We start from the raw sequence: 26,262 nt of genomic DNA, 5'->3' as shown, positions 1-26,262 counted from the left end.
GATTTGGTATGTCACTGAAGACTATCAAAAACTTCTACAGGTGTACCGTCGAGAGCATTCTGGCTGGTTGCATCACTGTCTGGGTACAGAGGTGCCAATGCTCAGGACAAGAATAAACTCCAGGGGGTTGTTAACTCAGCCTGCAACATCACGGGCACCAAACTTCACTCCATCAAGGACATCTACAAGAGGTGGTGCCTTAAGAAAGCAGCATCTATCCTCAAGGACCCCCACCACAGAGGCCATGCCCTCTTCACCCTGCTACCATCGGGTAAAAGGTACAGGAGCCTGAAGACAAGCCCTTAATGGCACAAGGCCAGCTTCTTCCCGGCTGCCATCAGATTTCCAAATGATCAATGAACCAAAGACACAGCCTTTCTTTGACTTTTTGTGCACTATTTTTATTAATTTTTGCAAGCTGGTTTATATGAATGTTTGCACTGTGATGCTGTCACAAAACAACCAATTTCGTAATTTGTTCTCAACAACAAATTCTGATTCTGATCTTATTGCCTAATCTGGCTGTAAGATCACCAGTGATGTTTTTTACTGCTACGATTGGGCAGACAGTTCCAAGAAATGAAGACCAGCACCTCTAGGCTTAAGAACAGCTTCTTTCCAACAGCCAAAAGGCTCTTGAATTCCCCTTGTAACAATGATCATAGACTTCTCTCACCACAAAGGACTGTCTGCACTATAGCAAAGTCACTTTTTTGCACGAGCATTGCTGTTAATATCATCTCTCTTATGCATTTATTGTCTCTTTCAATTTAATTCAATTATTTACTATCATCTTTTAGTAAATACACCCATGAGTCCAATTAACCCTGGAACATGGGAGGAATCTGGAGCACTTGAAGGTGCTTTGGGCAGGACGTACAAACTCCTTACAGATAGTGCTGGATTTGAACCCTGGGTCACTGATGCTGTAATAGCACTGCACTAACCACTGTGCTAGCCCTTGTGTACACTGTATGATAATAAACCCATCATTAAAATGAGCCCATTTCCAATGTTGGGTTTATAGCACAGAGTGAGGTTGCCAATAACTGCAGCTGAATGGTGTGGGCAGTGCAGGTGGTGAATGAGCCAGACCAGGCAAATTCTACATTCCAACTCTGCTGAATTCCCCAGGCTTTTCTTTCTCCTCTTGCTGGCTGTTGGCCAGAGAGTTCTTCTGCCCCACACACATCCTGCGCCAAACCCTCCCCTCACTCCTACCAATACGTCCAGGAACTTTCCTTCCCTCTCTCACAATGGGGGCAGGTCTCCAAAAATCACTAATGGCAGCAGCCATTTCCTCGATGCACGTTGCAGCTATGGTTGATCAGCTTGGGAGCAGGTGGCTGGACCAGACAGAGCCCAAGGGAAGGGAGGCAGAGTGGCTGTTGCAACATCAGCCTGGACAGGGCTGTTGATCAGCAGAAGAAATCAATGGGTCAAGCACTATCATTGGGAGAAAAAGAGTGGTCAACGTTTTGGGTGAAAACCATTCATCAAGACCACATACCACGTGGACTTGAAACCTTGACAGGAGGCCGTATGGCTGCAGAGGCTAAGGGAGTGCAGGAGACAAATCGTCAGACACCTGGTGTCTCTGAAGTGACTCATCTATGCTTCTCTTTCTCCTATTGTTGGGAGCACCTAGCAATGCTACTAGTTCCTCTTTATGCAACTTTAAGACAGACAAAAGTTGAAAAATGTTTTCTATTATTACATTTTGTGTACATAACAATAAGGAATTTTGGTTGCTGTTTCATTTTATGCTTGGGGATCTCTGTACAAAATAATGAAGCAACAAGTGATGCCACAGACATAATTCCTGGCCAGTTGCTTCATAATGGTACAAATAGCACAGGAACAGGCCCTTCAGCCCATCTAGTCCATGCCAACTATTATTATTCACCATTTCAGCAGGCAGCTTTTTGATTCAGAGGAAAATTCTCTGTTTTCATCCCAAAGGTGGATAAAACCAGAGGACACAGATTTAGAGCAAAGGCTAATAGATTTAGAGGGGAGGGAGAGAGAGAGAGAGAGAGCGAGCGAGAGAAAAAGACCGATGGAAGCAGAGTTGCTGTAAACATTCAAAATGTGCGTGGAAGGCTCTGGCGAACAGGGATTAGTATGATTGTGGGGGGACAAATGGTCTGATCCATGCAGTATGGTTCTGTAAGAATATACCAGCCCCTCACCGCTTGTCCCTGAGGTCTGGGCTCAATTCAGCTTGCCCATGGGAGGAATAAAAACTGATTGCAAAAGAAAATTCTTAGAACACAAGTACTTCAAAAATAAATCTTGGTATCCCAAATAAACAGAGCAGCTGCTTTTACTGGCCATTTATAATGGGAGAGTTGAACAAGAAATCAAAAATTACTTCTGCTTTGATAACTAATCTCTTTAGGAAGACCAAAGGACATTCACTAAACTCTGTTTTGATCCCTGGCAGAGCCTAGTTGTGTGAAAATGGAAAGGAGCAAAAAGTGCAGTGTGTAAAAACACCTTGTATTCAGTCTTGGCAGACTCTAACCAGACGGCATCAATATCAACTTCTTTCAGCTCCCCATCTCCTTCTCTTCCTTGTTATGTCAGAGAACTACTCTTCTAAGCCCTCTACCCTCTTCCCCATCACCTCAGTTTCTACCCTCCCACCTGTTAGCCTGTGCTCCTCCTCCTTTCCCCAACTCTACCTGTTTTTCCACATTCCTGATGCAGGGCTCAGACCCGAAACATTGGTTACCCTTTACTTTCTGTGAAAGCTGCGTGACCTGGTGAGTTTTTTAAGCACTTTTTTTTAATATTGCAGAGAGTAACAAACCAAGACTTATTACTTGGAAAAGTGGCTGAGCCAATGAGTGCATTATCTGTGTCCTAACCTTAGATAGCATCGTCCAGCACAGAAACAGGCCCTTTAGCCCATCACATCTCTGCCAACCCTAGCACCCATCTACATTCACACATAGATCCTTTGGCTTTAGCCCCAGGAACTCAGAGGCGAGGTATGAGTGACCGTCCACAGAATTGATGCTGCATTTGGTGGGCATCAATAAGAATGAGCAGGGGCCAGGAGAAGATCTCTCCAATGCTGGAGGCAGAAATCTACACAAAAGAAAGTTGATTGTGTTTGCTGGAGTTCAATCAATAGTCCCTAATCCAGAGTTCCCACACTAGTGTCATCAGCAAATGAAGTGATCATGCACATGTCAACACCTAGACAATGTTCAGGTGAGGGCTGAACATGCATAAAAACACCAGATAATGAGTACCTCCACCAAGGCTTGGACCATCTCTCCCTGACATCTAATGGATAAACCCCTCAGCATCAATATCCTGAAGTCACCTCCAACTAAACAATTGGAAACAAACCTGGCCAAGTGAACTTCTACCATCTGCCAAAAGATAGGATAAAAAAATCATATTTTCTTGTGTAGGTTCTTGCTATCCCCATTTCTGAATTGTCTGGAACAAGACTGCATGTGCAACAAGCAGCAAATGGGACTTTGGTGTTGGGTGAGAGGAGGAGGAGGAGCCGGGAGTTAATTGGGGTTAATTGGTAAGGGGCTAATAAAAGGAGTAGAAAAGGAGGGAGCAGCCAGCGAGGAGTGGCCCAGTGAAGGAATGGGGACTTTGGCTCGAGGGACTTTGGTGAGCAGGGGCTAAGAAGGAGCTTATTAGTAAAGGGTATTATAGTAAGAAAGGAGGAAATGGAGTCAGTTGGGGTAGTTAAGTGCTCCAATTGTGGGATGTGGGAAATCAGAGACTGCACAGCTGTTCCTGATGACTACACCTGCAAAAGGTGCATCCAATTGCATATAATGAGTGACCGTGTTAGGGAGCTTGAGCTGCAATTGGATGAACTGAGGATCATAAGGGAAGCAGAGGCAGTGATAGAGAGGAGTTACAGGGAGACAGTCACCCCTAGAAGGCAGGAGTCAGGGAATTGGGTGACTGTGAGGAAAGGAGGGAGAGCGCCAGTGCAGAGTACCCATGTGGAAGTGCCCCTCAGCAACATGTATTCGGCTTTGGATACTGCTGGGGGGAACAGCCTATCAGGGATGAGTCGTGGGGGTCAGGTATCTGGCACAGGGGCTGCCCCTGAGGTTCAGAAGGGAAAGAAGGATAAGAATAGGATTCTTGTAGTTGGGGACTCATTAGTCAGAGGGACAGATAGAAAGTTTGTGGGACAAGATCGGGGATCCAGGTTGGTATGTTGCCTCCCTGGTGCCAGGGTCAGGGATATCCCTGATCGAGTACATAGCATTCTGCAAGGGGAAGGAGAACAGCCAGAAGTCGTGGTCCATGTGGGGACCAATGACTTAGTTAGAAGTGGGGATGAGGTCCTGAAACAGGATTATGTAGAATTAGGTAGGAAGTTAAAAAAACAGGACCTCCAAGGTAGTAATCTCTGGATTGCTGCCCGTGCCACGAGCAAGTGAGGGTAGAAATAGGAGGATGTGGAGGATGAATGCGTGGCTAAAGAGATGGTGCAGGGGGCAAGGGATAAGATTTCTGGATCATTGAGATCTCTTCTTGGGAAGGTCGGACCTGTACAAGAGGGACGGACTCCACTTGAACTGGAGGGGGACCAATGTGCTGGCAAGCAGATTTGCTAGAGCTGAGGGGGAAGGTTTAAACTAGTTTGGCAGGGGGGTGGGGAACAGAGTGTGAGAGCAGTGTCCAGGGAGTATGGCCACCTAGATAGGAATAAAAAAGATAACAAAGGTAGGATGGAGATTAGGGTAGAAGGTAAAAAAGAGAATATATGTGAGGGTCATTCTCTGAGATGCATATATTTTAATGCAAGAAGCATAGTGAACAAGGTAGATGAGCTGAGAGCATGGATAGATACTTGGGGTCACGATATTGTGGCAATTAGTGAGACCTGGCTACAGGAGGCGCAGGACTGGCAACTTAATATTCCAGGATACATTTGTTTTAGATGTGATTGATCAGGGGGTAAAAAAGGAGGAGTTGCTCTGCTTGTTAAGGAGGACATTACTGCCGTGAGGTGGCAGGATGGCATGGAGGGATCGACCAGTGAGGCTGTTTGGGTGGAATTGAGGGGTGGAGGAGGCAAGAGGGTGCTAATAGGGGTGTATTACAGACCACCAAATGGGCCAAGAAAATTAGAGGAACAAATTTGTAGGGAGATAACGTATATGTGTGAAAATCATAGGGTAGTGATCATGGGAGATTTTAACTTCCCACATATTGATTGGGATACCCATACGGTTAGAGGGCTGGATGGGCTGGAGTTCATTAAATGTGCTCAGGATTGTTTTCTAAATCAGTTAGTAGAAGAACCGACTCGGGACAGTGTAATACTGGATCTCCTGTTAGGGAACGAGTAGGTCAGGTAGCGGACATTAATGTTGGAGAACCAATTGGGTCTAGTGATCATAATTCTGTTAGTTTTAGGGTAGTTTTAGGGAAGAGCAAGGAGAGGCCTAAAGTTGAGGTTCTGGATTGGAAAAGAGCAAATTTCGAAGGAATAAGAAGGGATTTGGGGAGTATTGAGAGGGACAGGATATTTTCAGGTAAGGATGTTAATGAAAAATGGAGGATATTCAAAAAAGAAATTTTGAGGGTACAGAGTAGTTATGTCCCAGTCTGGATCAAAGGAAAGGCTGGAAGTCATAGGGAGGCTTGGTTTTCGAGGAATATTGGAAATTTGGTTAGGAGAAAAAGGGAGGTGTACAAAAGGTATAAAGAGCAGGGAGCTGAGAAGTTGAAGGAGGACTACAAGGAGTGTAGAAGGAATCTTAAAGAAATTAGAAAGGCCAAAAAAAGGCATGACAGGCTTTGGCTGACAGAGTAAAAATAAATCCAAAGGGTTTCTATAAGTACATTAAAAGTAAAAGATTAGTGAGAGATAAAATTGGACCCCTTGTAGATAGCAAGGGTAGGCTGAGTGAGAAGTCTGAGGAAATGGGGGAAATTTTAAATGATTTCTTTGCTTCGGTATTCATTAGGGAAAGAAATGTTGAACCAGTTGAAGTAAAGAAAAATAGTGGGGAGGTCATGAAGCATATAAGGATAACCGAGGAGGTAGTGATGGCTGTGTTAAAAAAGATAAAGGTGGATAAATCTCCCGGACCGGACAAAATATTCCCTAGGACACTCAGGCAGGCTAGTGGGCAGTTAGTGGGGCCATTAACAGAGATATTTAGGATGTCACTGGCCACGGAGGTGGTGCCAAAGGATTGGAGGGTGGCGCATGTGGTTCCTCTGTTTAAGAAAGGGTCCAAATGCAAACCTGGGAATTATAGGCCTGTAAGTCTGACATCTGTGGTGGGCAAGTTGATGGAAAGTGTTCTGAGGGATGCTATTTACAAATTTTTGGAGGTATAGGGATTGATAGGGAGTAATCAGCATGGTTTTGTCAGGGGTAGATCATGCTTGACAAACCTGATCGAGTTCCTGGAAGGGGTTACAAAAAAGGTTGATGAAGGGAAAGCTGTGGATGTTGTCTATTTGGACTTTAGTAAAGCTTTTGACAAAGTTCCCAACAGGTTAGGGAAAAAAGGTGGAGGCATTGGGTATAAATAAAGAGGTAGTGAAATGGATTCAGCAGTGGTTGGATGGGAGGTGTCAGAGAGTAGTGGTAGAAAATTGTTTGTCCAATTGGAGGCTGGTGACTAGTGGAGTTCCTCAGGGTTCGGTCCTGGGTCCACTATTATTTGTTATATATATTAATGATCTGGATGTAGGGGTGGAGAATTGGATAAGCAAGTTTGCGGATGACACAAAGATTGGTGGTGTTATGGACAGTGAGGTAGATTACCGTAGATTAAAAGGTGATTTAGGAAGGCTGGAGGTGTGGGCTGAGAAATGGCTGATGGAATTTAATACAGATAAATTTTGGAAAGGCAAATTTAAATAGGTCATATACATTGAATGGTAGACAATTGAGGAGTGCAGAGTAACAAAGGGATTTAGGAGTTATGGTAAATAGTACCCTCAAGGCTGATACTCAGGTAGATGGTGTGGTGAAGAAGGCATATGGAATGTTGGCCTTCATAAATCGGAGTATTGAATTCAAGAATTGGGATGTTATGATGAAATTGTACAAAGCATTGGTGAGGCCAAGTTTGGAATACTGTGTGCAGTTTTGGTCACCGAATTATAGGAAGGATATAAACAAATTAGAGAGAGTGCAGAGAAGGTTCACGAGAATGTTGACAGGATGTCAGGGTGACAGGAGGGTGGGGATTTGCTACGGCATGGACTAGTAGGGCCGAACTGGCCTCTTCTGTGCTGTAAGTGGTTATATGGTCATGGTTATATTGCTCGAGAGCTTGACTTTAAGATCAGGGAGGTTCTGCTGCAGTGAGGCTGAATGTAGAATACTGTGTGATGTTCTGGTCTCCTTACTTGAGAAGGGATACACTGGCCTTGGAGGTGGAGATGTGGATCACCAGGTTGATTCCAGAGATGAGGGTTAGCCTATGAGGAAAAGTTTAGATATACTGTTGCTGGGAGTATACTCATTGGAGTTTAGGTCAAGGGAGGGGAAAATACATTATGAAAGGAATAGACAAGAGAGAAATAGGGAGGTTTTTCCCACTCGTAGGGAAGATTAGGACGTTGCCTCAAGTCGCAAGGTAGAAGATTTTAGAGAGGTGAGGAGGAACTGTTTCTTCCAGACAGTAGGGAGTCAGTGGAATTCTTTGTCCAATGCAACAGTACAGGCTTATTAAATGTATTTAAGTCACAGATAGATTTTGAATAGTAGAGGAATCAAGGGTTATGGGGAAAGAACAGGGTAGGTGAGGGTGAGTCTATGGCCAGATTAATTATGATTGTATTGAAACGTGAAGCTGGTTCAATGGACCGTAGGGCCTACAATCAATGTTTTAGTATCAAGTTAACTGTAAAACGAAGGGATATCTTAAGCTCTGCACAGTCACACCCATGGAAACGCAGGCCACAAGAGTCAGGATGATGGCAACACCCGTCCTGGTCCCCATTACTTCCTCCTAAACTTTTAAGCTCACTAATCATGTTCTATAACTGGAATGTCACCTGTAAAAAATACAATAGGAAAATACTCAGTCTGCATTTACACAGCATCATTGAGCAACATTTCTCAAGGTAGTTCCAGGCCATAAAAATCAGTCAAAGTTCAGATTTATTGTTATACATGACATCACATACAACCCTGAGATTATTTTTTCCTGCTTCTGGCTCATTCTGCTTATTCCTTGAAGAAAGGCTCAGGTCCAAAATATCAGAAATATATCTTTAACTCCTATAGATGCTGAAAACACGGGCTGAGTTCCTCCAGCATTTTGGTGTATTTTTATTATGGACAATAAATGCTGGTTTCAGTAGTGATACGAAACCCGCTGATAATAAACAAAGCTGGTGCTTTTCCCAAGACTTTTGAGGTCTCTCTCAGACTTTACTGAGAGCCTAACCTTCCTGACTATTGTGTAGGCAGCTGTACAAAATTGTGGAGTATCTGGTCTCCCCATTACAGGAACTGTGTGGGGCATCTGGAACAGGGACAGAAGAGATTTACCACGATGTGGCCTGGATTAGAGGGTATGAGTTATGGAGAGAGGATGGACACACTTGGGTAGTTTCTCTGAAGGGGAGATCTTGTCAAAGTTTGTCAAATTAAGGGATACTTAGAAAAGGTGGACAGTTTTCCCAGAATAAAAGTGTCACAGACTAGAGGACATACATTTAAGGCAGTTTATGGGAGATGTGCAGGGCAAGTTTTTTTTTAAAAACACCCCACACAGAGAATGGTGGGTGCCAGTAGTTGTGGAAGCAGATACAATAGTAGCATTTCTGCGCTGTATGGTTCTAGAATCTACATTTACTATCTGCAAAAAGTGATTATGGTTTTTTACACCACCACTGAATGGCTTCTGTTAAAGCCCTAAAGCAGAACAGCTCTATCCCACCCTTTGCTGCTGTACTAGCCCTCCTCACTCAGAGTCATCCTGTGTCCCTGCCACTCCCAGATCCTCAGCATTGAATCTCCACACTACTTTCTGCCACCGACTTCCAGCAGGTCCATACTGGGCACATTTCCAATTGTAGCAGTGGTGTAGGGTTGTTTCTGAGAGGGGAGGGAAGGTTCAAAAGCCTGAAAGGTTTTGGAAAGACTGTTCCTGAACTTAGAGGTGCTGGCCTTCTGTACTTTCTGTCCGAAGGGAGGAGACAAGAACAAGGAGACTGTGGAGTACCTGTGCAGTGGTCATTGAAAGTAGCTGGTGAGGTTGAGAAAGTGTCTGGAACAAAGCACACAGGATCCTGAACCTCAAAATGAGAGGTGTGTAGAGTACAAGATCATGATGTCATGGTGAGATTTTATAAAACACTGATTGCCACAACTGGAGCAGTGCTCTGTTTTAGTCACCACACTTTTGTGAGGATTTAAAATTTATGAAAAGATTGTAGAAGCAATTGACCACGATAATTCCAAGGATGAGGGAACAGGCAGACTGTCGGAGCTGTGATTGTTGATAATGGAGCAGGAAGGGTTGCTGACTCATATGTAGAAAATAGAACAGCGGGAGGAGCAGAGAGACAGGAAGGGAATCACGAGGGAGCTGGTCGGCTTAACTGCACCGAATTTAAAGCAAGGAGCCTCACGGATTAAGACAGATGAGCTGAGAGCTTGGATCAGCACATGGGATTATCACATGGTTGAGAGAAGGGCAGACCTGGCAGGTCAACATCCAGGGTACAGAAAATGAAAGTATGACAGAGGTTGCAAAAGAGTAGCAGGTGTTGCATTGATGATGGGGAGAGCATTATAACAGTATATCCTCTGCTATTTTCACCATCAACCAGACACACCATCTTTCTCCTTCCCTCTCTGCTATCTGCAGGGATCGCTCATCCACATCTTCCCTCCCACCAATCGCCCACTTGGCACTGAGCTTGTGACTGCAGCAGATGCTCTACTAAAGCCTACACTTCCTCCCTCACCACTATTCAGGGTCCCAGAGAATCCTTCCAAGTGAAGCAACACTTCTCTTGTGAGTCTGCATTTGGTCCTCCTGTTGTGGTCTCCTCTACATTGGTCTGGGAGATTGCTTTGTTGAGCACCTCAACTCTGTCCTCTGCAATAGCTGGGATCTCCCAGTGGCCACCAATTTTAATTCCCCACCCTATTTCCTTGTCAATATGTCTGTTCTTGGTCTCATACACTGTCAAACTGAGACCACCCACGAATTTGAGGAACACCTCATCTTTCATTTGAGCATCCTCAAACCAAATGGCATTAACATCAACCTCTCCGGTTTCCGTTTGCCACCTTCCTCCCATCTTTCCTTTTATCCAGCTCTCTCTCCTTTTCATTCCACAGTATGAAAACAGCCCCCCTCCCACAATGAATTCTAGCCTTTCCTTGGTCCTGTCCTTCCATCATATCCAATTAACATCTTTTGTCTGTTGGTCTGTGCTCCCCTCTCCACCCATTCTTCCCTTCTCCCCAACCTTTTCATTCAGGCACCTGCCTGCTTTTTACTCATACCTTGAAGAAGGGCACAGGCCCGAAACGTCAGTAACATATCTTTACCTCATATGGATGCTGCAAAACCTGCTCAGTTCTGCATTTCCACGATTTTACTATAATCGCAGCGTCCGCACACTTTCATGTTTCACTCCTCAAGGAGAGTGAAAACATAACACAGTGCAGGCCCACTACGTTGTATTGACTTCCATAAACCTAATCCACATCAATCTAACCATTCCCTCCCTCACACCCCATAACCTTCCATTTTTCCTGCATATCCTGAAGGGCTCAGCCAATGAGGCTGCAGGGGTAGTGTTAAGGAACACAAAAGGACAAATTACCTTTTTTGGAGTTAGATTAAAAGTCTCCAGAGTCAGGATGCACCTGCATCCTAGCAAATTAAGCTGACAATCTCCAAAGTGAGGGCCCGAAATTGGGATTACTTTGGTCGAGGGAGAGATGGGAGTTGGACTTGGGTACAACGATTAATGAAAATTGATGGGAAGACTTCTGTCTAAACAGCATGACAGGGATTATCAATGCTATATACATGCTGGTGCAATACAATTTCCTGCATCAGTTGTACCTCACACCACAAAAATTACATAAATCAAAGTCAGAAATGTTGGATGTGTTTCAGATGTAGTGTAGAGGTTGGAACCTTTATCCACTCCACCTGGCTACGTATGAAGGTGAGATCTTTCTGGGTAGACCTGGGGACATCTTAAAAAAAATTACAAAAGTGGAGTTTTCACAAGACCCAAAATTGTTCCTTCTGGGAGATATTAGTGAAGTATAGTTTAGATTATCCAAACACCAAATTCAATTTGTGAAAAACCGTTTTGTTGGTAGCCAGGAAGTATATAGCAGTTGCATGGAAGTCCAACTCAACTTTGTATTACACAATGGAGTATGGAAATGAAAAGTTGCATTCCCCCAAGAATGAAGTATGGGGGAGGGTCACATGATGTGGAGGGAGGAGAAGGTGGAATCTCAGAGCTCCCAAGCCAGGACAAAAATTAGCAAAAGAAAACTTCCGAAGAATTGCCCGAATACCATTAGAAGATGTGGGAACTCGTGCAGAATACAACTATGACAAAAAAAAGGAAATCCATGTTGAAAAATGGGAGAGAAGAGCCTTTGAAGCCGGGACCTGGTGTGGAGGTACTTTGCGGCAAAGTAAATGGCGGGGCCGCATTGAGGCCTGCTGAAAGAGCGTCCCCTTCCAATGGACACTCTGCTGAACAGGAGGACCCTCTACTGGAAGAAAACATCACCCAAGGTTGTCAGACTGCAGCAGACAGCCCTGGATCAAGTGGTGGAGAGAGAGAGGTCCAGTATTCCCTCTCTCCCACAGCGCGGGCATTGGAGCGAGCAGATCGGTGGAGCATGGGAGTGGAGCAGCAGTCCCAGCAGGTGTGAAGATCATGGGTCGAGGGTGCGTAGCGCTGCAGTAAAGGATGTGAGTTGGCGTTCAAAGAGGTCAGGGGTGCCGGGACTGGTCCTGACCCTAAGGGAAGCAGCACTTACCTGGTCCTGACGGTGGATCTGTCCCCAAGCCAAGGGAGCAGCGGTCAGGAGTTGGCCTGAGTCGGGCCCAACGTGAAGAGGAGTTCTGGGGGCAGATCCGGCCGCAGGTTGGACGAGGTGGCTTCAAGCAACGTCAAGATGGCTTCAAGGAACGTTGAGGTGGTTGCAAGCAGGAGCTGCAGCAGAGGGTCCAGCGCTGGATCTTCTGGAGAAGACAGCATCAGCAGTGACAGTGAGAAGGTTGGAGACTGTGGGGGTTGGGGGGGGGGGGGGGGAGCCTGGGTAGCTATGACCCTGGGGAAGGGAGTCTGCGAGGAGCCTTAGGGCTCAAGGAGAGCCTCAGTGAGACAAAACACACAAGGAGGCTCAGAGTCTTCCCTGCGTGATGTTGTGTAGGCACTTCCTCTCCTGGAGAGTAGGCTATCCTTGGCCATGGATAAAAGGGCTGAGGTTATAAGTAAAAAGTTGGATAAAGTACAGGGGGTCCTCACAGGATTAATGGGAAGGATATCAGAAGTGGAGGAGAGGGTGGGAGTAACAGAGGACGCTATTAATAGCATTGAGAGGAAAATTGATTCTTTAATGAAAGAAAGGAATCGGATATGGGGAAAGCTAGATTCCCTGTAAAATTTCAGCAGGAACAACAACGTCAAAATAGTCGGGTTGAAGGCGGGGCCCGAGGGTTTGAACCCCATAAGCTTTTTTCAAACAGGGATCCCCAAGGTGCTGGGCGGAGGGTGAAGGTAGAAAGGGCGCACAGGTCCCTCCTCCTGAAGCCAGGTCCTGGACAGAGACCATGCTCTGTCTTGGTAAAATTATTACAATACCAGGGCAGGGAAGAGATACTGAGGGCAGAGGCAACTGGGGCGAAACAGAGAGAAGGTCCTATGGAGATAGACGGGAACAAGATATTTTCTATCCCGATATCAGTGTGGCACTCTTTTTTTAAATATGGATTTTTAAAAATTTTTGACACGATGAACCATATCAACCAAAATATGTACAAATGTATCTCATTAAATTTACACAGTGGTCTTTTCTCCCCTTTCTCCCCAACTTTCCCTCCCTCCCCTCCACCCACCCCCCTCTAAAGCCCATAAATATTCAACATATACAATAAAACAATATTTTCACACAAAGGAAAATAAACAAGAAAATTGCGTCATCCATTTATTACACACTGAATCTAGTCGTTTTGTCTTATCATTTTCATTCTCATTTTAGGGGATGGAGGTCGTGGGCAAGCTCTCTCTGATGTGTTCCATGTATGGTTCCCAAATTTGTTCAAACATTGTGACTATTTTTTTTCCAATGGAATACATTTATTCATTTCCATGTACCATTGCTGTATACTCATGCTCTCTTCCATTTTCCAAGTTGACATTATACATTTTTTTTGCTATCGCTAAGGCTATCATAATGAATTGTTTTTGCATTTTATCCAATTTGAGGCCTAATTCTCTTCTACTTATGTTACTTAAAAGAAATAGCTGTTTTTTTTTTGGTACGTTATTTTTTGTAATTTTATTTAGTATCTGATTTAATTCTTCCCAAAACGTATTTACTTTTGTACATGCCCAAGTTGCATGTAATGTTGTTCCCATTTCCTTCTGACAGCGAAAACATCTATCTGATAGTGTTGAATCCCATTCTTTTAATTTTTGAGGAGTAATATATACCCTGTGTAACCAATTATACTGTTTCATGCGTAACCTCGTGTTTATTGTATTCTTCATAGTTCCAGAACATAACTTATCCAATATTTCATTTTTTATCTTTATGTTTAGATCCTTTTCCCACTTTTATTTAGGTTTATAGTTTATTTCATCATTTTCCTCATCTTGCAGCTTAATGTACATGTTGGTTATAAGTCTTTTAATTATTATTGTGTCTGTAATCACGTATTCAAAGCTGATTCCTTCAGGTAATCTCAAGCTGCTTCCCAATTTATCCTTTAAGTAAGCTTTCAGCTGGTGAAATGCAAACATTGTACCATGAGTTATTCCATATTTGTACCTCAACTGTTCAAATGTTAATAAATTATTTCCCAAAAAACAGTTTTCTATTCTTTTGATTCCTTTTCTCTCCCATTCTCTCAAGGAAAGGTTGTCTATTGTAAAAGGGATTAGTGGATTTTGCGTCAATAGTAATTTTGGAATTTGATCATTCATTTTTTTTCCTTTCTAAGTGGATCTTCTTCCATGTATTAAGTAAATGATAAAGTACTGGTGAGTTTTTATATTGCACCAGCTTTTCATCCCACTTATAAAGTATATGTTCCGGTACCTTTTCCCCTATTTTATCTAGTTCTATCTTAGTCCAGTCTGGTTTTTCCCTTGTCTGGTAAAAATCTGATAAATACCTCAATTGTGCGGCTCTATAATAATTTCTAAAATTTGGTAACTGTAAACCACCTTGATTATACCTCTCTGCTAATTTATCTAATGCAATCCTTGGATTCCTCCCTTTCCACAAGAATTTCCTTATTATTCCCTTTAGTTCCTTAAAGAATTTTTCTGTTAAGGGAATTGGTAACGTTTGAAATAAGTATTGTATCCTTGGGAACACGTTCATTTTAATGCAGTTTACCCTCCCTATCAATGTTAGCGGTAATTCTTTCCATTGTTCTAAGTCTTCCTGCAATTTCTTTATTAGTGGCTGATAATTTAGTTTGTACAAGTTTCTTAAGTTATTATCTAACCATGTACATTTTAAAATTCTGTATAGTCTGCGTTACTCATTGGCATCACTTCACTTTTATTTGCGTTGATCTTGTACCCCGATATTTCTCCATATTCCTTCAATTTCTTATGTAATTCTTTTACTGATACCTCTGGTTCTGTTAGGTATACTATGATGTCATCTGCAAATAAGCTGATTTTATACTCCTTCTTAATTTTTATCCCTTTTATTTTATTTTCTATTCTTAGCAATAGAACTTTTGGCAGAACTGATAAGGCGAACAATGAGGGGGATAATGGACATCCCTGTCTAATTGACCTATTTAATTTAAAGTGATTCGATATATATCCATTTACTGTTACCTTCGCCAACAGTCCATTATACAATGCTTTAATCCAATTTATATATTTTTCTGGTAGATTAAACTTCTGTAATACTTTAAATAAGTAATTCCACTCTACTCTGTCAAAGGCTTTTTCTGCGTCTAGAGCAACAGCCACTGTTGGTTTCTTATTTTCTTGAACTCTGTGGATTAGATGAATAAGTTTGCAGACATTGTCCGCTGTTCGTCTTTTCTTAATACTATTTTACTATTTTAGGTACACACTCGGCCAATCTGTTTGCTAATAATTTTGCTATTATCTTATAGTCTGAGTTAAATAGAGATATTAGTCTATATGATGCTGGTGGTATTACTGTATTACATGAATCTGGCAAGTTTTGTGTTTCTTCTATCTGGTTCATTATTTCCAGGAGAGGAGGAATTAATAACTCTTTAAATGTTTTATAAAATTCTATTGTAAATCCATCCTCTCCTGGTGTTTTATTGTTCGGCAGCTTTTTTAATATATCCTGTATTTCCTCTATTTCAAATGGTTTTATTAGTTTGTTTTGTTCCTCTTCTTACAATTTCGGCAGTTCAATTTTAGCTAAAAATTCCTCTATTTTATCATCTTTCCCCTCGTTCTCAGTTTGATACAATTGTTCATAGAATTCCTTAAAATTTTCATTAATCTCTTTTGGATTATATGTAATTTGTTTGTCCTTTTTCCTTGATGCCAATATCGTTCTTTTAGCTTGTTCTGTTTTAAGTTGCCAGGCTAATATTTTGTGTTTTTTCTCCCAGTTCGTAATATTTTTATTTTGTTTTCATTATGTTCTTCTCCACTTTGTACGTTTGTAATGTTTTGTATTTTATTTTTTTTTGTCCGCCAAACCTCTCCTTTTCGTTATATCATCCCTTTTTACTAATTCCTTTTCTGTACTTGCTTATCTCCCTTTCCAACTGCTCGATTTCCCGATTGTAATCCTTTTTCATCTTAGTCACATAACTTATTATCTGCCATCTAATGAAGTCCCATAATATAAATTTGTCTTTCACTGATTCCGTGTTTATTTCAAAATATGTTCTAATTTGTTGTTCAATAAACACGCTAAATTCCTGCCTTTTAAGGAGCGTGGAGTTTAACTTCCATCTATATGTTCTTGGTGGGATGTCCTCCAGTTTTATTGCTAATAATAGGGGTGAATGATCTGATAGTAGCCTAGCTTTATACTCAGTTTTCCTAATTCTCCCTTGAATATGGGCTGACAACAAAAACGTGTCAATCCTTGAGTAAGTTTTGTACCTACTCGAATAATATGAAAATTCCTTCTCTCTTGGGTGTTGCCTCCTCAATATATCCATAAGTTTCATTTCCTGCATTGATTTAACCATAAATTTGGCTACTTTATTCTTTTTACTTGTCTTTTGTCCAGTTTTATCTAACATTTGGTCCAAATTAAGGTTAAAATCCCCTATCAATATATTTCCTTGTGTGTCTGCAATCTTCAATAAAAATCCGGCATAAACTTTTAATCTTCCTCGTTAGGTGCATATATATTGAGCAAATTCCAATGTTCTGCGTATATCTGACACTTTATCATTGCATACCTCCCTGTCGGATCTATTATTTCCTCCTCTATTTTGATTGGTACATTTTTGTTAACTAGTATGGCTACACCTCTAGCTTTTGAATTATAGGATGCCAGTTAGATGAGTTTCCTGCACAAATGCTATATCTATTTTTAATTTCTTCAATAAATTTAGTAGCCTCTTCCTTTTAATTTGGTTATGTATTCCATTAGTGCTTATAGTCATATAGTTCAACATGACCATCTTGTATCTTGCATACATCTCTTTTCCACCTCCATCCCCCTTTTCATCTCTTAGTTTTCTCTTATTACACTTAATATACGACAACACATTTAAGACATAAAGTACCCCCGCAGTTCCCACATCCACTAATACCTTATCCCCAAAAGTTCCCCCCATCTCTGAGTTGCCCCATACCTCTTGCCGGGCAACAACAACTCCCCTTTTCAAATGGGTTGCAATCTTTTTCGCGTCAACTGATTTTGCAGTGACGGTTATTCCCCCTCCACCCAGCCCTCTCCAGAAAACTTTCTTTTTAAACATATATAACAAAGCTCTCTCTCTTTTTTCCCCTTACTCCCTTCCTTCCCTTCTCTTTTCCCTCTTTAGTTCTTTAAATATATATTGTTTTTACATCTTTATATATACTTTATTGCCGTTCTTCATCTTGTTACATCTCTTCATCTCTTCTCCTTTCCTGCAAGCGTTCTGCGAATTCTTGTGCTTTCTCTGGATCCAAGAACAGTCTGTTTTGCTCCCCGGGTATAAATATTTTAAGGACGGCTGGATGTCTTAATATGAATTTGTAACCTTTTTTCCATAAAGTTGATTTCACTGTATTAAATTCCTTCCTCCTTTTTAAGAGTTCAAAACTTATGTCTGGGTAAAAAAATATTTTTTGACCCTTGTATTCCACTGGTTTATTATCTTCTCTAATTTTATTCCTTGCCTTTTCCAGTATATTTCCTCTTGTCGTGTATCTCAAAAATTTTACTAAGATGGATCTTGGTATTTGATGTACCTATGGTTTCAGAGCTAATGCTCTGTGTGCCCTTTCTATTTCCATTTCTTCCTGCATTTCTGTCGTTCCCAGGACCTTTGGGATCCATCCTTTTATAAATTCCTTCATGTCTGTGCCTTCTTCACCCTCCTTCAGGCCCACTATTTTTATGTTGTTTTGCCTACTATAATTTTCCAACATATCAATTTTCTGAGATAACAACTCTTGTGGCTCTTTAATTTTTTTTGTCACTTTCTTCCAATTTTTCTCTTGTCATTCACTTCCATTTCTACAGCCGTTTCCCGCTCTTCCACATTCTCTACTCTTTTCCCTATTTCTGTCATTTTCCTCTTCTATGTCTGTATCTGTGCTTGTGTCTTCTCCTTCTCTTCTTTGTGTCTGTGTCTCTTCTGTTTTTCCTGGTGAGTATTGTATGGGGCTTGTATCGGGCCTCTTTTTGCTGGGCCTCTTGTTGTTGGTCCTCCCCTCCTAGGCTGCTCTTCTGTTGTGCTTCTTGACATTAGTCTTCTTGTTGATCTTCCCTCCGTCTGTCTTCCACGTCTGTTTCGTCGCACCCTCTTCTGCTGTCTTCCTTATCTTCCAGCTGAGAGCCCTGGTGTTGGTTGCACATTTTTGTTTGGCTCCGAGAGCCATTTTTAAAGTGCACCAGCTGGTGGGTCACGACTCTGTAGGGCAGGTATTGACCTCGAGGGTCGGGCGCTCCTCGTCACCACAGCATCTTGTTCCTTCCTGCAGATAAGGCCTTCTTCCTTCTTCTCTGGTGACTTTTTTTAAACTCTTTTTTTCTAGCTGTTCTTACTTTCTCCTTCTTGGAAGCCATCTTCTTTATCTTCTCTGTATCTTTATCATCTATTTCTTGTACTCTATTTTTGTTATGCTTTGCTTTTTCCTAACTTTTTTCCTATTTTCCTGGAGAGGGCTGGTTTTCCCAACCGGCCACTACTGGCTACTACTCCATCACGTGACTCCTCAGTGCGGCACTCAAAGGCAAAGAAAGCACTGGAGCCAGCAAAGAGAGCAATTAAACAGAAGGGCTATGAATGCATACTGAGGTACCTGGCCACTCTGAAAGTGGTTTTGCCAGTGGGGGGGGGAATAGGAAATTCGTTATAGACCCCGAGAAAGAGCAGCAAATGGAGGATTTACCTACATTTGTGGGTAAAAAGAGTCCAAACCAAAAAGAAAGTCCCAGCAATATCCTTGTAAATCTCCTCTGCACTCTTTCAATCTTACTGGTATCCTTTCTGTAGTTGGGTGACCAAACCTGCATACAATACTGCAAATTTGGCCTCACTAATGTCTTGTGGGTCAACTTCACCAAAACAATGATGGTGACTACAACTCCCTGAGCTTTAGCATAGCTATGGACAAGGATAAAACCCAGACAAAATGGTGAAGTGTTTAATTGGGGAAGGACTAATTAAGATGGGATAAGGCAGGAACTAGGGTGAGTAAATTGGGAATATATGTTTTCAGGAGAAAGCACAGAAGTAATGTGGAGGACGTGTAGAGACCACTTGCGTAGAGTTCTGTACAGGTTAGTCCCAATGAGACAGGGAAAGTAACCTTGGTTGACAAAATAAGTGAGGCAGCAAGTTAAGAAGGAAATATACATTAGACTTAGGAACCAAAAAAACAGGACGGACTAATGAGAATTTTATGGTGGCCAGGAAGGAACTTAAAAGGACAGGAGAACTCGAAGGGGAAATGAGAAGGCCTTGGTAAATCAGATTAAGGAGAATCCCAAGGCATTCTGTGTGTATGTGAAGAACAAAAGGATGAGGTCATTTAAGGATAAAGGAGGCAACATGTGCCAGGAGACGGAGGAGGTTAGGGAGGTCCTAAATGAATACTTTACTTCAGTATTCACTAGTGAAAAGGACTTTGGTCAAGGCGAGTTATAATACAAGCTTGTGTGCTGGACCACATTGAGATTAGGAAGTGAGGGAAGAGATAGCTGGGGCATTGGCTATGATCTTTGCATCTGCCTTGGCTACAGGGCAGGTGCCAGAAGATTGGAGAATGGCAAATGTGGTTCCCTTGTTTAAAAGAAAGCTAATAGGGAGAATCCTGGGAATTATAGACCAGTGAGGCTCATGTCAGGGGTGTGAAAACTATTGGAGAGGATACTTAAGGATAGTCCCCCATACGAGACTCCTTCAGAAATTCATGAGGCATGGGTTTCATAGAACTTTGATGTGTGGATTCCGAATTAGCTGGCCTGTAGAAAGCAGATAGTAGGAATTGATGGAAAGTTTTCTGCCTGGAGGTTAGTGACCAATGGAGTTCTGCAGGGATCTTTTCTGGGACCACTGCTCTTTGTGATTTTTATACATGACCTGGATAAAGAAGTAGAGATATGGGTCAGTAAGTTTGCCAATGGTTCAAAGGTTGGTGGTGGTGTGGATAGTGTGGAAGTTTGTTGTAGTTGGGTGGAAAAGTGGCAGATGTAGTTCAAACTACATATAAGAGTAAGGATAAGAGTAAGGTGATGTATTTTGGCCTTCATAAATCAAAGGAGTTTGGATATTATGATAACGTTGTATAAGACATTGGTGAGGCCATATTTGAAGCATTGTGTGCAGTTTTGGTCACCTAACTACAGGAAAAATATCACTAAGATAGAAAGATTTACCAGGATATTGCCTGAATTTCAGGAACTGGGTTACAGGGAAAGGTTAAACACATTTGGACTATTCCCTGGAGCATAGAAGAATGAGGGGAGATTTGATAGAGGTATTTAAAATTATGAGGGGGATAGGCAGAGTAAATGTAGATAGGTTTTTTCCACGGAGGGTAGGTGAGATACAAACCAGAGGACATGTGTTAAGAGTGAAATGGGAAAAGATTTGAGGGAACATCTTCACAGAGAGAGTGGTGGGAGTTTGGAATGAGCTGCCAGCTGAAGTAGTAAATGTGGGCTCAATTTTAACATTTAAGAAGAATTTGGACAGGTACATGGATGAGAGAGGTATGGAGGGCTATGGACTAGGTGTAGGTCCGTGGGACAAAGCTGAAAAAAGTGGCATGATACAGACTAGAAAGGTCAAAGGGGCCTGTTTCTGTGCTGTGATGTTCTAAGGACTTTGGAGTTCAAAACCATACATCTCTCAAGTTTGCCGAGCAGGTTGATAGGATAATTATGAAGGTCTGTGGAATGCTGGGCTTCATTAGTTGGGGGATTGAGTTTAGGAGTCATGAGGTAATGTGCAGCTCTATGAATCTCTGGTGAGCCCATACTACTTGGAATATTGTGTTCAGTTCCGGTCATCTCATTACAGGATGTGGAAGCTAATGGAGAGGGTGCAGAGAAGATTTACCAGGATGGTGCCTGGATTGGAAAATATGCCTCATGAGGTAAGGTTAGCAGAGTTAGGTTTTTACTCTTTGGAGTGAAGAAGGATGAAAGGTGACTTAATGGAGGTCTACAAGATTATGAGAGGCATAGATAGGTTAGACAGCCAGCACCCTTTTCCCCCAGAGCGGGAGTAGCAAACACTAGAGGACGTCCGTACAATGTGAAGGGAGGAAATTCCCCCCCCCCCCCCCACACAGAGTTGTGGGTGACTGGAATTGATTGCCAGGTGGTGGAGGCTGGAACAATAGGGACATTTAAGAGACTCTTAAGATAGGCACATGGATGAAAGAAAAATAGAGGGTTGAGGTTTGGTTGGAGGCTTTGATTTTGGATTTTTTTTTGGTAGGTCAGCACAACATAGTGGGCTGAAGGGCCTGAACTGTGTTGTTATGTTCTATCCCAACTCTGATATTCAATTCTTTGATTTATGAAAGCCAATGTGCCACAAGATATATTTTCGACACTATCTATCTGTGACGCCAGGAAATTATGTATCTGAATTCCCAGATCTGTTCTACCACACTCCTTAGTGCCCTGCCGTATACTGTGTATGTCGTACCTTGGCCTGTTCTTTCAAAGTGCAATTTCTCACCTTTGTCTACATTAAGTTCCATCTGCCATTTTGTAGTTAATTTTTCCAGCTGATCCAGATCCATCTGCAAGCTTTAAAAGCCTTCCCTGTAGTCCTCAACACCTCCAATCTTTGAATCCAATTTATCACATTATCATCCAGATCATTGATATCACTGACAAACAGTAATGGACCCATCACCAATCCTGGCAAATGGGATGAGCATGAATCGGCACCAGGGTCAGAATGGACAAGATGGGCTGAAGAGCCTGTGCTGCATATCTCTACAATGATTCTTCTTCGAAGAGAAGACGGAGGAGATCTGATGGGACATTAAAATCTCCCTCAGACACTGGTCAGAGAGGAAGTTTTCCCATTGGAGGAGCAGCCAAGATCCAGGAGTCAAAGGAAAAGGGGTTGACCACAGATACCAAGGGACAGGAAGCAAAAGTCAGGAACTGGAATGAACTGCAAGAACAGCAGCAGAGAATGGGTCAATTGTCATGTTCAGATGCTCAGCTTTCTAAAGGGAAGAGTTTTGCGGGGCAATGGGGAGGGTAGGGTGTGATATGCTGGATTGTTATGACATGGTACTAGTCAAGACAAATGGGCCAAATGGCTGCCTCTACCACCAAATCATCAGAACAGTGGGGCCAGGCAGCCTTACCACGACCATAAGCATTAGCTGTCCTTAACAAGTTTTGGCTGCACTCTCTGCATCCTCCCAATGGCTCTGAGAGAGTGCTGGTGTAGTCACTCTTCTTGCCAATATCCTATTGCTAACCATGGCGCAGATCTTCCCCTTCCCCCACAATGCTCCTCCCTCCCCAGGCAATGGACAGGCCCTGAGATGGTTATGAATATAAAGCCTTGTTCTGAGGCACTGCCCTCATGACCTGCCCATTTCTGAAGGCGGGACATGGCTTACAGTGGCCCATAGAAAAGGCGATGCTGCATGGCTGGTAATCACAAGAGACTTCTCTACATTCCTCAATCCCACACATCCTGCCCCAAAACATTGACCTTTAGTAATTGGCCTCTCCCACCTCCAGCTCACACAGCCAAGAACTTCTGGCTGGGGAGGGGGTTATTTGCAGGGAACTCTAATTACTCTCACATTTACAAAGCTTTTTAGTCTCCAAAATGTCAAGCATCATGTGTGTCTGAAGTCACTTCTTTACAAACAGTCCTTTGTAACTGGAGACTCAACCCATTTGTAAGCCATGTTGCAGAGGAGGTCAGGCCTCAACAACAGTGGCTTAACTAATTTAGCTGTGGCTCAACAGATATCTCTCTTGCCTACAGAGGGGACAAGGGTTCAAGGCCCACTACGGACACTCCAGCTCCAGTGCTATGCTGGCAGGCTACTACACACCAGTCATTCATATGGAGAAGGATGCAAAATATTCCTTGCCATTTCCAAAGCACAGTTGAGATTTTCACCCCAGCTAATGCTCTTCACAGAATACCCAACCTTGCAGCTCTCTGTAGCCTGAGCAGCTTGTTCCCAGATTTACAAGGGTGACAACAGCCACCACATAGCTCTGGTGACTAGGTTTGACCCCAACCTCAGGCGCAGTGTGTATGCAGTTTACCCTTTCTCCCTGTGATCACATGGGGTGGGGAGGTCCTCCCCCAGTTTCTCTCTACATCCCAAAGATGTGCGAGTTGGTTAACCGCTCATTGGTGCAGGGAAGATGCCAAAGAATCAAAAGGCAGTAATGGATGTAAACAGGATATAATATGGGGAATTAAAGAGAGGCTGAAGGGGAGGGGTGGTTACTCTCCAGGAACTATCAGAGAAACAATGGGCCAAATGGCCTCCATCGCTATGCAATTCACTTTTTGCAATTAGATATTCTGGGCTCCCAAAAGATGTTATTGAAATGCAGGGTCAAGGAAAACTGGGGTCACTCCACTAGTTCAGCTGATCTCAAGCTCCTTGTTGGTCACAAGGCCTTGGGTTACAGTTTACAGTTTACCTGTTTGGCTAAAAACCAGGCCAGACCATATATTTTGCAATTAAAAATAATGTTTACAAACGTACTTTCTGAGACAGCAAAATTTTACCCACTGAGTATTGTAAAGAGAGGCTGAGGGGTAATGTAAACATTGGGCAAGCTCAATGTTTAGTATTTTGGTTTGGTCATAGATGATCAATATTCAAGCTTGCACATCAATTCAAAAACATTTACTGGAATAACTTTTCTCTCTTGTATTTTATTCTGAGACGTGCTTGAGAATGTATAGCCAGGATTATCAAAACCTTGCTGGCCTTACAATTTTGTTTTGTGGTTAACTGGGAGAGCCCTCACAGAACCAGAGACACAGGGTCAATCCCAGTGCTGTTTCCATAGAGTTTGCACGTTCTCCCACATGTTTCCCTTTGGTGCTCCACATTCCTCCTATATCCCAAAGACATGTGTGTGGTAAGGGGTAGAACCTGTTGAGTGTAACGTGGGGTGAAGGAAAAATGGAGAAAACACTAAGGTGGTGGAACCCTGAGCAGACAAAGAATTGCTGGAGGAATTCAGCAGGTCAGACAGCATTCGTGGGTAGAAATTAACTCTTTATTAAGACTAAAGAGAAAAGGGGGAGGGGGGAGTGATACGATGGGGGAGGGAACCCGAGGAAGAGACATTGAGGTAATAGGATATGTGAGTATTGATGTAAACAAGGGTGAGGGTCAGCATGGTTAGGTTAGGAAGGCTGAAAGGCCTGTTTCGCACTGTATAACCCTATGTATACTCCACTATATAACCCAGTTTCCCAATGCAAACCCCATTGTATAACCATTTCCCCACTATAAATCCCTCTCTGATGACACTCAGCTTATAGAACATTTTATAGAACCCGGATTTTGAGGTTTGGCTTCCAGCAGAACACATCACATTCAGAATCGGAACTGCTCTGCCCAAGACTACAGAGAGTTGTGAAGGAAGTTCAGACTGTCCCAAACACCACCTCCCACCCTCCCTTTCATCAATTCCTTCTGTGCCTCCCACTGTCCTGGGAAAGCTGCTAACAACAACGCAGCCCAGTCATACTCTCTTCTCCCCCCTTCAGTCAGGCAGTTGGTACACTAGCTTGAAAACACAAAGCCAGAGTCGAGCAATCTATATCCTGCTGTTATCAATCTCTTCAATGGATCTCACATTGGCAACAGTGGATGCCTTTGCATTTAATACTTTTCTCAGTACCCTGTATTATTTGACATTGTGTTTGTTATTATTGCACTACCTGCTTTATTAAAGGACTTGCCTGGATGGCACACAATTTTTTTTAAAAAACCATGTTTCAACATTAGTGCTGGAATCCAAGAATTATGGAGAAGTTCCATGCTGTGTAATAATAGCACTGGAATCACAGGTCAACTTTAATTAGAAAATATCTCTTGGTACAAGAATCGTCCGAGTAGCATTCTTAGAACTCAAAGAGGTATTAAAGTGGAGATAATCCATCAGAAAGGAGAGGAAGATTGAGCACCTTTGGAGTACAAGACCCTGATTTGAAGTAAAATGGAAAGCTGATACCAAACTGGGAGACAGAGGAGAGACTCAACTGGCAGCTCTGGGTAACACAACAAAATTAGTTAGGGGGGAGGCCACCAAGGAGTCAGGATACAGAGGACCCAGAATGCCCAGTGACAGACCCAGGTTTGGACCCGAGGTTGGGAGGGGGGGGGGGAAGGGGTTGAGGCAGTGGGGAGGGGATCCGAGGCAGCAGGGAATGGGGGGGGGAGGGGATCCGAGGCAGCAGGGAATGGGGGGGGGAGGGGATCCGAGGCAGCAGGGAATAGGGGGGGGAGGGGATCCGAGGCAGCAGGGAATGGGGGGGGAGGGGATCCGAGGCAGCAGGGAATAGGGGGGGGAGGGGATCCGAGGCAGCAGGGAATGGGGGGGGAGGGGATCCGAGGCAGCAGGGAATGGGGGGGGAGGGGATCCGAGGCAGCAGGGAATGGGGGGAGGGGATCCGAGGCAGCAGGGAATGGGAGGGGGAGGGGATCTGAGGGAGCAGTGAATGGGGGGGAGGGGATCTGAGGGAGCAGTGAATGGGGGGGAGGGGATCCGAGGCAGCAAGGAATGGGAGGGGGGAGGGGATCCGAGGCAGGAGGAAATGGGGGGGGAGGGGATCCGAGGCAGCAGGGAATGGGAGGGGGAGGGGGTGTTCCGAGGCGGCGGGAGAAGGCAAGGGGCAGAAGGGACGGGGGGGGGGGGGGAGAGAGGAACTTACCACAACCGTCGCTTCCTGCCCGCCTCTTCTTACTAACCGTCACCGCGCTGCGGACCGACCGCAATTTATTCGCTGTTGGCGACGTTCAGCCAATTGGCGGCCACAGCATCAGGGTCGAGCGTGAGCTGTCATATAAAAGGCCGCGCCACTTTCGCACGTGACCTCGTTGGGGAATCACTCCATGCAGGGTGTGCGAGTGTGTGTCTGTATATACAGGTGTTTGTGTGGCTACGTGTCAATGTGCCTGTTTCCGTGTACGTGTGGGCAAGAGCCCAGCCACAGAGGCAAAACCACCTGGGTTCAGGACCACCAGGCTAATGAATTCTTGGGGGGGGGGGGAGAAAAAAGAATCATGTTTCACCAGCAAAAGGCTATTGATCTGAAATATAAACTTCTCGAAAACAGAAGCTGTTTTAACAGAAGTTTACTTTATTTCAGATTTCCAGAACCTGTAATATTTTGATTTCGGTTAATGGGC

General features: G+C 43.4%; 1 protein-coding gene across 9 annotated transcripts in view; it reads right to left on the bottom strand.

Moving 5' to 3' along the window:
- The window catches only part of pcbp4 (poly(rC) binding protein 4), a 141,320-nt gene extending 115,436 nt beyond the window's left edge, over positions 1-25,884 (bottom strand). For 8 of the 9 annotated variants that reach the window (XM_069936812.1, XM_069936811.1, XM_069936803.1 and 5 more), the window contains exons 1-2: positions 25,785-25,884; positions 12,005-12,209 (exon numbers count right to left, since the gene is read on the bottom strand). The gene's annotated coding sequence lies outside the window, so the exon portion shown is untranslated. The remainder of the gene's footprint in view (positions 1-12,004; positions 12,210-25,784) is intronic. The other variant, XM_069936810.1, reaches the window with a different exon arrangement.
- Positions 25,885-26,262: the final 378 nt, after the last annotated feature.

Source organism: Narcine bancroftii, chromosome 5 (genome assembly GCF_036971445.1).
Source record: "Narcine bancroftii isolate sNarBan1 chromosome 5, sNarBan1.hap1, whole genome shotgun sequence".
NCBI lineage: Eukaryota > Metazoa > Chordata > Chondrichthyes > Torpediniformes > Narcinidae > Narcine > Narcine bancroftii.
Note: the sequence above shows the minus strand (reverse complement) of the source record. Positions and strands in the feature narration are given on the sequence as shown.